Source organism: Plectropomus leopardus, chromosome 23 (assembly GCF_026936395.1).
Source record: "Plectropomus leopardus strain MGB_pleo_1.0 chromosome 23, ASM2693639v1, whole genome shotgun sequence".
Lineage (NCBI taxonomy): Eukaryota > Metazoa > Chordata > Actinopteri > Perciformes > Serranidae > Plectropomus > Plectropomus leopardus.
Window position 1 is genome coordinate 5014526 of NC_142198.1, and position 13397 is coordinate 5027922.

At 37.1% G+C, this 13397-nt stretch overlaps 1 protein-coding gene across 1 annotated transcript in view; it reads left to right on the forward strand.

The window, feature by feature from the left end:
- The first annotated feature begins 319 nt into the window (after window positions 1-319).
- Window positions 320-13397, forward strand: part of nrxn2b (neurexin 2b) — an 883386-nt gene continuing 870308 nt past the window's right edge. The window contains exons 1-2 of the mRNA XM_088073122.1: window positions 320-554; window positions 12394-12937. The gene's annotated coding sequence lies outside the window, so the exon portion shown is untranslated. The remainder of the gene's footprint in view (window positions 555-12393; window positions 12938-13397) is intronic.

The window sequence follows — 13397 nt, forward strand, 5'->3', positions numbered from 1 at the left end:
AAGATAATCAAATTAGTATTCCCAAATTTATTTTTATTTTTAATTATTTTTTTGTTCTCCACTTGAAGACCAAACTTTGTATTTTCATGTGTTAGAATCAGAACATTTTGGTCATTGTAAGTTATTCAGTACTGGAAAGCATCCCAAAAGTGCCCAGTTAAACTACAAGAGAAAAAGAGATGTTCTGTGGTTCAGATGTCTGAATTACTCTGTGTGATATTCTTTCAAGTTTATGTAGATGTGTTTGTGTCCATTTCCTGTTTTATTTTGAAATGTGATTTCCTTTTGTTTCATTTTACTTTTACTTCCTGCCTTTGTTGATTCCCTCATGTGTTTAACCTGTGTCTTGTTTCACGACCCCCTGTGTGTATAGCTGGTAATCAAATGTGCCAGTTTTTTCCCCCATTCAGTTGCCAGATTGTTGTTGTCTAGCCTCTTCCTCATGATTCCCTGCTTTTTGACTCTTCCTGACACTTTTTTTTTGTGGGATTACCCTGAATTATTTTTTTCTGCCTTTGCTGAGTGCCTTCACATGAATGACACCTGAACTCCAGGTAAGATTTGGTTTTGACAAACTTTTCTTGGTGTTTGGTGCTTTTATTTGCAACTGAGCCCCAGTTTTGTATTAAATTGTTACACTGCGCAGTGTAAGGATGAAAATACTTTAGAAATTGCTGCTACATGACAATAAACTATCAGAATGCTCTGTGGGAAATGGAACAATAAAACTTCCACTGGTGGGTGAAGTAATTTGAACTTAGCTGTTAGCTTAGCTTAGCTTAGCTTAGATAAGCTTAGTTTAGCTTATCTGGGAACAATATGGAAGCCAGCTGGTAACAAACGATCTCCTATTACAGTTAAATGTTACGGTTGGCTAAAATATGTTTCTGAAGACATTTTAGGCGTGAACTAGGCAACGCAGTAGTAAAATCTTGGTTCATATTTGATTTGCACTGCTTAGTTTTACTGTTTTTTTCAGCCTTAGTTTTAACCCTTCAAATTCCAGGTTTTTGTCACGATGCCACTATGTTTTTAGTTGAAAGTTTTTAATATACTACATGTGGAGCAGTTTTGTTTTTTTTTTAAACTTATCACAGCCTAAGATATGTCAGTGATTAGCAGCAACAGTGATTTTTATATATGATTATTTTTTTGTGCAGTGCCAGATACTCACACTTACAGCTCCACACACAAAATAGGCTTTTCAAAATCAGACTATAAAAATATTGTACATTAATATTTATATACATCACATATACAGTAATATTATTTTCTACTTCATCTCTACTACTTATTTGTTTGTTTTGTTTGTTTGTTTTTTAAACATCATCAGTCCTAATCATAAATACTAAATATTAATTTCAGAATTATTGCCATTCAAATACCACATTTTTGTCATGAAAAAAATCAATATTTTCAATATACTGCATGCAAAGTAGATTTTTTTTCACAGCCTGGGATATGTAAATGTTTTGAAGCAACATTATCTGTGAAAGTGCACCTAGTGGAAATAGCATGCACTTTCTCCATATGCTAAAATATTTTAAAATTTAAAATATTTCTTATTTTAACCATATGGTTAAAATAAGAAAAATAATAGACATCATCAGATGGAAACTAGTAAAATGACAAATTCCAAGGCAGAAACCCAGAATGACACCCAGAAATAATACAATTCATGTTTTTATGCTTTGATTGGGGTGGGATCAAAAATTGCATTTTGAATGGGCTTCAATGGAGCATTTTTGCACTCAACAGTATGAATGTAACAATTTTGTTCCCACGGTGTCTTTTAGACTTATTTTAGTAGCTGAGCTGGAAATTTCAAGATTAAACAAAAATACACAATCTAGCTGGAATGTATGCCATATGCATGAACACAGCCAAAATTAGCAAAGAAAAAAAGAAGAATGAAAAGTGCATAAAGTTCACCAAACAGTCCCCGAGGGTCAAAGAAACTAATGTTGACTCTCGGTAGACTATGGGAAGCCAACAGAAATCTCTTTGTCAAAGCCTGACATTTTGTCGACCCATCCATCCACATCAGCATCCTCTCTATGCAAAACTTTGTGGCTCTAATGTCACAGTATTTCATCCTTTACTAACGTCATAATTTCGACAGCCGCAAGACAGCTTGGACACAAACATATGACAGCATTTGCTTAAACAACTGATGCTGTCATTTTTCTTATTTGCCTTAGAGAGTAACAACACAGAATGGTCAACGGAAATATTAAACTGCCATTTTTCTTCTCTGTGTCAGCATGCAAACCTCTTCTCTGCCTTTTCTCCATCATTTGTCGACCATTAGTCAACATCCGTCCAACATACAATGGAAATAGATCAATTTCTCTGACAGGTGTTGTGTCTCAGTAGCAAACCCACATGCCTCGCTGTGCTGGTTAATGATCTGGATGGAGGCTTTTAGATTTCTTGCCAGAACAGCAACACTTTGACTTTACAGTAAGCACACATTGATCTGTAAACTCTCCTTTCCAGAATCCTGCCATGTAGCCATTACTGTATCATGTATGCCCAAAAGCTGATCCATTACAAAAATTTAAACTGACGTACACGTGTTGTGTAAATAGATTACTCTTCATAATGCAGGTGCATGATAAAGCTGGTCTTTCATGGTCACAGTGTTCAGCTAGTTTTGTACAGAAACATGTCTGATGAAGAAAAACGAGAAGCAACCTAATCACCAAAACAAATGTTGGCATTGACTGTTTCTGCAAATCATGGATACATTACATTTGTATGCTATTATTTAGCCATACTTTGAAACTTTGTTTTGGATCTTTTCGTGTCAGCAACACCGTGGTTAACATGGTTAGGTTTAGGCACAAAAACCAGAAAAAAAATCTGTTTTGGCTTAAAATACCTACTTTTGGTGCCACAATCCTGACAAGAAAGGCAACAATGTATCAGTGACAAACCACCACTTAAAGTGGCATTACCCCAACTAGAATCACACTAGTGTCTCTGTTAAAAACAATAGCTTTTCGTGATTCCATCCCAGCTGCAAACACAGTGATTTTTCAGTGAAAAACAATAGTTTTTCACTGCACTCTCCCAGCTGGAAACACAGTGATGTCTTGGTAAATAACAACCATTTAGAGTGGCACTATCCTGGCAACGAACGTAGCAATGTCTCTGTACAAAAAAAAAAAAAAAACTTTTTGTGACGCTGTCCCTAACAGAAAAAGCAGCAATTTCTTGGCAGTGTCTCAGCCAGAAATGCAGCAGTGTCTGTGAAAACCAACCACTTGCACGTGGCATTACCCCAGCTAGAATCACACCAATGTGTCTTCAAAAAACAACTGCTTTTTTATGGCTCTATCCCAGCTGGAAACACAATGATTTCTCAATAAAAACCAACTATTTTTCATTGCACCCGCCCAGCTGGAAACAAAGCAATGTCTTGGTAAATAACAACCAATCTCTGTGGCATTATAATATCTAAATAAGCAGTAATGTATTGGTAAAAAGCAACCACTTTTTGAGGCAATGTTCCCAAAAGGAAATGCAGCTATGTCTCAATAAAAAACAGACAAACAAAACAACAAAAAAAAAAAAACACTTTTCATGGTACCATCCCTGACAGGTAACACAGCAATGTCTCAGTAAATAACCACTTTGAGTGGCACCATCCTGGCAGTGAATGCAGCAACATCTCTTTAAAAAACAACCACTTTTTGTGGCACTTTTCCCAACAGAAAAAGCAGCAGCGTCTTGGTAACAAACAACCTTTTTCTTGGCACTCTCTCGGCAGGAAACGCAGCAATGTCTCTGTCAGAACCGATCGCTTTTTGTGGCACTATCCCAGCAGGAAACGCAGCGATGTCGTTGTAAAAAAAAACAATCGCTTTTCATGGCACTATCAGCAGGAAATAGCTTTGTAAAAAAAAAAACCCACGATTGGTGGCTAAAAAGCTGCTGAAAGACACACTGATGACTCACTAAAAAACAACCGGTTGTGTTTTTTCTTGGTCTAGAATGGTGGTCACAGCTTGGCAGGCGTCTTGCCTATAGGTGACAAGTCATCAACCACCCCCTCCGCCTCCCGATGACAAAGTCAACTGATATACTGCAGTATGTCACTTCAGAAACGTTGATATGATATGAATGAAAGGTCCAAATGTAATGAATCTGTGGTTTGTAGATGTATAATGTCAAAATCTTCTTCTGGTTACTGGCTGTGGTAAAGATAAAGAAGCACCTTATTTATATTTCAAAATAAGAGCCTGTGGTCCACCTTTTTGGGTGAGAAAATAAAAATAATCTATGGTGATATTCACTAAGCATCATTACATAATGCACACATGACAAGCACTGTTATTGTTAACTCGAGATAGTGTAGAAGTGAGACCCACTTCTCGATGTACGGTTAGCTGGTGTTGTATATGCATACACCTACGCAGCACTACAATTCCAGCAGGCAAAAACATGATGAATTTATATCATTAATATGCATTAGTTCGCACAGCTGTTGGAGGCCCACTTTATTATATATAGTTTGAGGAGACAGTTGTAATTTTACATAAAAGTGCTGCCTATTATTGTGATAAAGTTGGCTTTTCCAAACCTGTTTCAAAGAGGTATTGATTCCAAACCAAACGAAATGCACCTGCAGAGACTTTTAAATGGGTATAACAACCAGTGTCGCATCTAAGACAACCAAGTTTACTTGTGTTCAAACAAGTCTCCCTCTGCTCTTTTATGCCAAGTTATTATTTGCGAATTTGATGGAATTGTGATAATGTGCTCACAACAATAACAACAGACAAGGGAGATGGCTTCTTTGGTGTGTTGACTTTTCTTTCTTTTTTTTTCATGTCTGATTACACGGCACACTTGATTTGTCTCATTTCAGGGATGAGCAGGACTGAGATGGTAGCGCTGCGATTCGGGGAGCTCGGTACCATCAATTCAATTCAATTAGTTTTAATTAGCGCAATGGAGAGAAAGAGGAAAAAGCAACAACCTCACAGGGTCCTCCAACAATGAAATGAATTACTCATGAGTGAAAGCTTATCAAATCAGCCAGCTTTATATGTTGAGAATATTAAATCAAGGCGCTGGAAGACATACGACTGGAATGAGTTATACTGATATTTAAAAGGCATGAAATCTCTATGGGATTCAAATCAGATCATGATAACAGGCTGGCGGTTATTTGATGATTTTTGGTGCGTTATACACTCAGTTGACATTTGTCTGCGGTGAGATATTTCCATTTATTTTAAGATGTTGCCGTTGAATGAGAAAACCCTTGTTGCATCAAAGAGCATTGACTCACATTTGATTGAAGTCTACATCTAACAGTGACCCCAGGGACCTGCAGTTTTGTCAAAGGAAGGCCTCCGACAAATGTCATTTCCATAAGAGCTCTCTCTGATGATAACATCCATACATCAGAAGACATTGTGGACTTGTGAGACCGCTAACTTTGTAAGCAAATCGTCAATTCTGATATCCGACTTTAAACAATGTGTAAGAGCAGTGGTTTCCAACCCTTGACTGGTGGCACCTTAACCCTTTGAAACCTGGAGCAACATCACTTTTCTTATGCTGCTTTCAGACGCCTTTCATAAATATTCAATCCTTTGAACCCCAAGAATTTTTTTATTTTCAGAAACATGGGGATAAAAGCAATGAGCAACTTTGTAAGAAATGTTCCACAAATTGCAAGAAATTACTACATTTAGAAAAAAAAATGTAAGCAAGGGAAAAATGTTAGGAATTTTTTTTCTCATTTTTTGTGTGCACCTTGTTTTTTTATCTGACGTTTTATTTTTATTTATTTTTACAAATTACAAATTTCCTTAGATTTTTTTTTTACTAAATTGTTGCTAATTTGGGAGGCATTTCTTTTTGATTTGCTCATTACCTTCTTACAGTGTTTTTAAACCAAACCAAACCAATTTGCTCCGGTTTCAAAGGGGTTAAAATGAAGTGGTGTCTAATTGGGACCCCATGTTTCTCTTAGGCCCATGAGCTGCTAACAGTTTTGCTCCACCTTTAATTAACCATGTGGTTTCTGAAAAACTATCTTTTTTGCTAATATCTAACAAGACAAAAAGGTTTCTAATTTTGTGTGTTTGAGTCTTTCCTGTCCCAATAAAAGTTTGTGACAACTTAAATTCCTCTGCAATCTCATGGACAAGTCCTGAGTAATGTGCAAAGAAGAAAAAACGACATTTCCAGCTGTTATTTTAGCAAACAAACCTGGGTGTTTATTGAACAAAACATCACTGCCATTCCACAAAAAGCAGTTCTATTTTACCCAGGCATCGCTGCATTGTTGGTTGCTTTTTAGCCAACAAAATTTATTTTATTTAATTTTTTTATTACCTTGCTGCATTTCCTGCAGAGAAAGTGCCATGAGAAGTGCTTGTTTTTTATCTAGACATCACTGTTTCCTTACCCTATAGTGCCATAAAAAGCAGTGCTATTTTAACCAAGACGTTGCATTTCCTGCAAAGGTAGAGCGACAAAAAAAAGGCTGTTTTTTTACAAAGATGTTGCTGTGTTCTGCTACCAAAAGCAGGTATTTTAATTTTTTAAACCATAACCAAGTTTTTTTTGTGCCGAAACCTGACCACAGCATTCTTGAAATGTTTCTTGTCTTGAAAAGAAATTAGGTGACAATCTATCCACTACATAGTAATATAACACATCCGCTGTTTGCAGAAATGTAAAATGATGACAGTTTTTCTAACAATAGGTTGGGTGTGAACATTTTGGATCTTGGCTCCTCTTAATAAGACATAGCCTCCATTGAAACCATGATTTGTGAAATTTGGGGGGGGTTCCTAAAATATTGAAATTATGGTAGCCTATTTTTGACATTCATTTATATTTTTCTGTATCTTTACCAATATGGATCATGCTATAAATTAGGGTTTATTGCTGTATGATTCATGCACGAGGGTGATACATCAACACTAATTCATGACATTCTTGCCATCACCATATTGTGTCAGGTGGAGCAACATCATCCCATCCCGCTTCAAGCCAAATGCCAGAAGAGATTTTGGCAAACTGCGTTCTTGTTATTTTTTGTGTTGGACATGTTAGAATTTTAATTTTTTTTACACTTCAAAAACACAGTTTTTAATGTGTGGTTATGTTTCAGCACAAAAATACTTGGTTATGATTAGGAAAAAGTCATGTTTTGGCTGAGAATACCTGCTTTTGGTGGCACAGTCCCAACTGGCAACGTAGTAATGTCTAAAAAAAACAACAACAACATTGTTGGTCCCAAATAGTGATCTGCAACGATCTGTAACTTGGCAGGTTTCTCATCTAGTTCTTATGCCGCTATCCCCTCCACTTCCAGTCAACAAGGTCATCTTATATACTGCGTCGCTTTAGAACATCGATCAGAAATGTACAATGCCGATTTTCTTCTGGTTACTGCGCTGCCCCCTCAATCTGTGCCAAGTCACTAATATGCATCCTTTTTTGTTTTGTAGTCAGCATACAGATATGTCAAAAAGGAAACTGAAAAGCTTACTTGCAAATTATAGAGCTGCAAAAATATCTTGCAAAGCAGCCCTGGCATGTAATAACAGTAATTTATCCAGCTTTTTTATATATATATATATATATATACATATATATATATATATATATATATATATATATATATATATATATATATATATATATATATATATATATATATATATATATATATATATTTGCTTGGCTTTTCTGGAAAAAGACAACATATCTATATACAGAACAGATTTCTTTGAAGCTTTAGTTTTGGGTCATAAAAGAGCTCCATTGTCATTTTATAATGGTACTCATCATGAAAAGAGGTTATCCATAAGAAAAGGCTGTTTCATTTGGCCCAGAAAAAGGTTAAAAACTACACACCAGCCTCTCCTTCACCTTTAATGAGGTCAAACAAGCTTGAATTCCTTTTTTTGTGATGGTTCAACCTGTGTATAACCGGCTTTACTCTGAGACTGAAATGAGTCACAGCCTTTAACAGCAAAGATATCAGTCACTCAATTTCATTCTGTCTAGATGATTATCAATTTCTTGGGACAAAGTATCAGACTGTAACATAAAATGTGAATAAAGTACTCAAACTCGTCTTGAGTGACATAACAAAAAACTTCACCCGACACTAATAGCGACACAATTTTCTGCTGTGACAATGGGCCACCAACCGCTCCACCAATACTCTTTTTAATCTGAAACATTTTGGCCTGAGAAATTAATTCGGAGTGGCGCCAATATTCCTCTGACAGGCCGCCCTCGCACCACGCTGCTCAATAAGGCTGTGATTGATGCACCCCCTCCAGATTCATTGACCAGGACTGTGATTTCTCTGTCGACACACTGCTCGCCTCTGACGTGGATAGACCTTTAAGGCAAAGCACGCTGATGGCTAGATGGATGGCGTCCACTGTAAAATACTCCAAAGACACATTATTGATTGATGTGTCAATAGCGTTTGTGTGGTCAATGGTTCCCAATGGTTTCTGATTGATCACTGCTAAGGTGTAAACTAGACGTTTATGTACTTGCTTTTGAATGCATAACCTGTACATTTTAATGGAAAAAACAATAATCTGTGAACTTTACACCATCTATGAAAGACCACAGTGCTCTGACCAAACAACATACATTGTGTAAATGAGAAGAACAGGCTGTAAATGAAGACTTTTGCAGTGTCAGTTTGTTGACATGATGAGCGACATGATGAGGAGACACAGTAGCTCTCCCACTGAGGCAAGACAGAAGAGCAGGCCACAGCGAGGCCACCCAAAGCTACTAATGAGGAACTTTGTCAGCCCAGCATCTGACACGATGAGGAGAGGAAATGAAGAGAAAGCGAGAGTGGGACAGAAATGCAGCTTCAGCTTGAAATGGTCTCCCTGACTCAAATGACCCTCTTCTCTGGCCAGATCAAATAATCCCACTTGTGTAGGTGACACCTTGTTTTGGCCAGGAGCAATGGCGATGCAGTGTGTAGGGTAACAGGTGATAGCACAGCAGAGAGGGAATGGCTCGGCTAGTCGATCCCACTTGTTGTCCAAAATAAATATGCTACAGCAGCAGTTAGAGCACAGCTCAGAGCCTGCTGGTTTTCATTTAACCTATTGATTAGGGTCTGATTTACACTCAGGATGCAAACTCGACTGTAGTGACTGTTTGGCACATTTTACAGGATTTTTATTTTTTAGCTGTGTTCATGCATATGGCAAAGATTGTGTATTTTTGTTTAATTTTTCCAGCTGAACACCTACGATAAGTCTAAAACATACTGTGGAAACTAAATTGTTACATTCATACTGTTAAGTGCAAAACATGCTCCATTGAAGCCCATTTAAACTGCAAGTTTTGATCCCACAGCCACCAAAGCATAAAAACATGCACTGTATTATTCCTGTGTGTCATTCTGGACTTTTGCCTTGGAATTTGTCTTTTTTCTTTTTCTTTTTTTTTACTTTTTCCCACCTGATGATGTCATTTTACCATATTTGGCATATTGAGAAAATACATGATATTTCTACTAGGTGCACTGTCACAATCAATGTTGCTGCTAGTCAATGATATATCCCGGGCTGTGATGATAATAATAACAATAAAAATAATAATAATGATAATAATAATGATGATGATACTACTACTACTACTACTACTAATAATAATAATAATAATAATAATAACAATAATATTGTTGTTGTTGTTGTTAATTAATTAATTAATTAATTAATAATAAATAGGACTGATATTGGTTAAACATTTAACTCAATAAAAGTATGAAATAACAATGTATAATATTTTTTGAAGCTTGATTTTTATGTTTGCAGAGCAGAGTGTGAAATATTAGAGCAGGTCCTCAGGTTTAACAGGGCAATTCACCCAAAAATAAAAAAATACATATTTTTCCTCTTACCAGCAGTGCTGTCAGACAGTCTAGATTGTTTTGCTGTGAGTTGCCAAGTGTTGTATTTTACAGCATTAGGTGTTTTTAGATTAAAACTTAACCGGTTAGTTACAGGTTAATGGGCGCTGAGCTATCAAAAGCAAAATTAATTGAAATGGGCATCCTAGTTCTATTATACTGATTATACTGGAAAGAAGGCAGACATCTCCATATATATATATATATATATATATATATATGTATATGTGTGTGTATATATATATATATATATATATATATATATATATATATATATATATATATATATATATATATATATATATATATATATATCCAACACTCAAACATGCATATCAAAGAAACCTAGATTGATAAACAGCACTACAGCTTATAGAGAAATATTTATTTTTGATTTTGGGGTCCTTTATATATATATATATATATATATATATATATATATATATACTGTATCTCCAACACTCAAACATGCATATCAAAGAAACCTAGATTGATAAACAGCACTACAGCTTATAGAGAAATATTTATTTTTGATTTTGGGGTCCCTTTAACTGACAGGAAGAATAAAACTAGCACTGGTCAAACACTTTGAGTCCAGTTTGCAGACAAAAAGAAGCTATAAAACGGTGGATATTCAGATTATCTCAGCAAATTATTCCAGTTCCACTTGAACAGACAGCTCTGCCTCTCAGCATTACCATACCTTTGAATGCATCTGATATTTGACTGGCTGAAGTTTTATATGAATGTGGAAACCAAACCATTATCACAGCAAAACTCTAAATTATTTGGAATAATGAAGAAATACTATGGATCTAAATATCACAGCTCATGGTATATATTCACTATTTACTTTATCTTCAGTGCTACAGATTTAAATTGCTTGCAAACTTATAAATCCACCTGAACTCAATATGCTCTCCGCTTTATCTATTTTGTACTGTTTAGTCACATATTTAGGCAACCATTAATCTTTATGAGGGAAATGTATGTGTGTGTACAAGTAAATAAACTGATGAGGATTATGCCGTCTATGGGAGAAAATTTCTTTTCATGTTGTTTTTCCCCTTATGATGATGAGCTCACGGACCCACAGTTTTGTTTACATAATTGCCTGCAGAAATGTTTGAGGCTGTGGGCAGTCATTAGCAAATAATAGCAGCAGTGCACCTGATAGTTATGTCTTAAACAAGTAAGTTTGTGACTCATTAGGAAATGCTCCGTTTTGCCTCAGACAGTGGAGTTTATATAATTAGGTTCCAGATAGGCGAGGCTGTCAGCTTTGATATCCTTATTATTGGAGGCAGCTGGGACCCTCCTTCCAAAGCAGCACAGTTTGTGGTCTGTATGTTGTTGTTTGGGGAGATTTTGTTTTGGGGGGTATAATATAGATATTTGCCATTGATTTTAATTAAGTTTTTTTCATGCGATCACTCATTGGTTTACAAGGCAGTAAATATAATGTATACCACTAACACTTAATGTCTATATTAGCACATGGAATCTAAATAAAGGGTCAATAATTAATGACAGGGATTTTGTTATTTAGTAAATCGAGTAGTAGCTTTCATTTATTGCGGATTTGTATGCCATATTTTATAGCTGTACTTGCTTATGATAAATAATATTATATAGTAGAAAATTAGTTTGAGGTGCAAAGAGACTGCACAAAGACACAAATTAATCCAAAAGAGACACAAACCTGTTATAAAGAGACATAAAACAAGCACAAGGAGATAAAAAATGACTACAAAGAAATGCAAACGGACTGCAACGAGACACAAAATAACTCCAAAATGGCCAAAACAAACACAACGAGATGCAAAATGACCACAGAGAGATGCAAAGGGGCTGTAAAGAGACACAAAATAACTCAAAAAATTGTAAAATAATCACAGAGACACAAAACATCTGCAGAAAGACACAAAGCAAGAACGAGACTCCACAATTTTTCCAAAATGGCCAATGCAACCACAAGAAGAGACACAAAATGGCTACAAAGAGATGCAAAGACTGTACAGAGACAAAATAATCACAAAGATACACAAACCGGTTATAAAGAGACATAACCACAAAGAGATACAAAATGATTCCAATGAAATGCAAAGGGACTGCAACGGGACAGAAAATAACTCCAAAATGGCCAAAACAAACACAAAGAGATTCAAAATGACTACAGAGAGATGCAAAGGGACTGTAAAGAGACACAAAACCGCCGCTAAAAGGACAAAATGACTTCAAAGAGATGCTAATTTGCCTAAATAACACACAAAATAACCACAAAGTGACATAAAACCACTGCAAATATGTGTCTTGCTCCTGTATAGGTGAGGTGGTGGGGCCCCTTGCATATATGTGCCCAGGGCCCCATTGTGCCATAATCCGCCCATGATCTCAAATTACTTTTGCCTTCTTTTACCACCCTTAATATTTTTTTTAATTTCTTCCCCGCTTGTCAGGTGCCGCCACCTCCACAGGAAAGCGGAGCATTTTCCAGCAGCCCAGCCAGCACCGCCCTCTCCTCTTCCTCGCCCAGGGTGAAGTAGCCTTCTCCAGCCGGAGCGGGGCGTGTCTCTGTGGGCGGCCTCCTCAGTGCGGTGCCGCTGCCGCTGCCTGCCGATGCCGCCGTGTCTTCCAGTGGATGCAGGTGGAGATGCGTCAAAGCGCAAAGAAGCATCCACCAGGAACACGGCGCGTGGACCTTCACAATAAAACTCCGCGGCGATACATATCAATGCGGGAGCTTTAATTTGAAAAGGAGAATCCGAAGCTGCGTTTTGCGCATTGTGGCTGGTTTGACAGCAGGGATGCAGGTGGAGCGACTCGGCCAGGACCGTTCACATCTGTCTTGAAGGAGAGAGGAGGGAAAGAAAAGCTACGTTGTGGTCTGCTCAGCGCTCTGGATAAAAGAAAAAAGAAACTGCATCCAAGCTATATCCAGGGATATTTACAAACCTCCCCAAGTCTGGAGAATATTATCGGAGGGATTGCCGCAAAACACAAGTAAGGACTTTTCTCTTCTTTGCTGTGCTTCTGTGGAGATTTTTTTCTGGCTGTGGGGATTTGTCACTCTCTGCTTAATGCCCTCCAAATGATGACAGGTGATGTCTGGGGGGAGAAAAATTAAAACTCAACATAGTGCAATAATGGACAATTGTTGGCTTTGTTCTGCTGAAAGGGAGCCAGCAGCAAACGATGCGTAATGGGTCAATATTTGGAGGAGATTTCGGAGGCGAGTGGATTTGGAGGTCTGCTGTTTGTTTTCTGCGGCTCTGGGAGCAGACACGTTGAATCCAGTGTGTGTGTATGCGTATGTGTTTGAAGCCACGCGTGACAGCAGTGTCCGAGTGTGGGAATTTAGCAAGAAAGAAATATGACGGTGAAAGTCAGTTTGGATGGCTTTTTTTTTGTGGTGGTGGTGGGGGGGTTTACGCAGACGACTTATGAGGGATTTCCGATACTC